Source organism: Ornithorhynchus anatinus, chromosome 2 (genome assembly GCF_004115215.2).
Source record: "Ornithorhynchus anatinus isolate Pmale09 chromosome 2, mOrnAna1.pri.v4, whole genome shotgun sequence".
Classification (NCBI taxonomy): domain Eukaryota; kingdom Metazoa; phylum Chordata; class Mammalia; order Monotremata; family Ornithorhynchidae; genus Ornithorhynchus; species Ornithorhynchus anatinus.
Window position 1 is genome coordinate 137,639,638 of NC_041729.1, and position 1,423 is coordinate 137,641,060.

Sequence of the window (1,423 nt, forward strand, 5' to 3'; positions counted from 1 at the left end):
AGCGCTAGGTAGTGAAACTGTAACATCACTTTTGCATCGTAGAGTTTGCCATTGATCTCAGGTAATATGGTTTATGTGACTGAGAGAACTTCATTGTACATTTAGTACAGCCTTCTTTCTCTCTTCAGGCTTGGACTCAGAGGTTGCAGGCATGGTTTCTCTCTAGACAAGTTCGGTTTCAATCTCCAGGGTCACGCTTCAAGTATCTTCAGCTCTTGTCTTATGCCGTCAAGTTGTCTCCTATCCAAAGCGATGCCATGGATTCATCTCTCCCAGAACACCTCACCTCCATCAGCAATAGTTCTAGTAGTGTATCCATAGTGTTTAACATTGCCTCCTTCTGCACAGTAAACTCGAGTCTCCACCCTCAACACTCTCCCATGCTGCTACTACCCAGCAGAGGTAGGTTTGACTTATAGCAGATTGCCTTCCACTAGCTAGCCACTGGCCAAGCTAGGAATGGAATGGACAGGCCTCTGCTTGACTCTCCCTCCTGTAATTGAGAATGGTAGAGTATTGGAAACTTTCCAGATGCAACCCTAAGAGGAGTTCTCCTGCTCTAGTGGGGCCAAAATTGAATTTGGGATGGAAATTTGAGTTTCAGATAATTTGTTTGAAGGGAAACATCTTGAATTGCTTTGAAATGCTGTAAGAATTCTTACAATAAGTGTTATGATAATAAAAGCAGAATGTCCACATTGATTGTAGCAAGGTTTGCAAAACCAAGTGCTACCACTCCCGTTGAGGTGTAGCATAGATAAAATGAACATCAGAGCTTGCTACAAGTCAGGCACCATTAATCCCATTCCCTTCCAGGAGGGCCCAGCACACAATCGTCTATCCTAGACACAGAGCAAACTGTGGACAAAGCGATCCACGGAACAAGCAGTCCAAATACTGAGCCAGGGCCACTTACACAGGCAGGGTTTTAATGCATCCTTTCCTTTGCATCAGGCCACCCCTGGCAGATACTGGCAGCCCCCTTCCCGAAGATGCTCCCAAAGGAGCAAACCCTCATTAGTAGCCATGCTGTCCGTCAGGATCCGAGTCTTCTCAGTGGAAGTTGAGCATTAAGTTGGCATCCCTTGTTCTCCTGTGGTCTCCATTCAACTCTCTTAGTCCCTCTTCCAATCATCCATTGATCTCTGCCTCATGGCCCAATCTGTCATCTTATAGCCATGTGCCCTGGGGGTGGGAGGGAGCACCCCCAAAATACTAAGGCGTTGGGTAGCCCCTTCTCTGCACTGCAGGGCCACCTTGGACCAAGGTGTAGCTCAACCCAGACAACAGTTTGGAGTCAGGGAGGAAAAACTGCCTTTGGCTGGGGCTCTGTGTTAAAAACTGCCTGGGGATGTCCCAAAGCAGCAAAGGCTCTGTGCATGGGACTCTCTGCTAGAGACCAGGCAGGGCTCACCTCTCTGCC

At 47.9% G+C, this 1,423-nt stretch overlaps 1 non-coding gene across 1 annotated transcript; it reads right to left on the reverse strand.

Annotated features, from left to right (window-relative positions):
• Positions 1-411: 411 nt before the first annotated feature.
• LOC114809287 lies at positions 412-549 on the reverse strand. Its single transcript, XR_003757074.1, has one exon. It is a non-coding gene; the product is annotated as a small nucleolar RNA SNORA7 (small nucleolar RNA).
• Between the last annotated feature and the right edge of the window lie 874 nt (positions 550-1,423).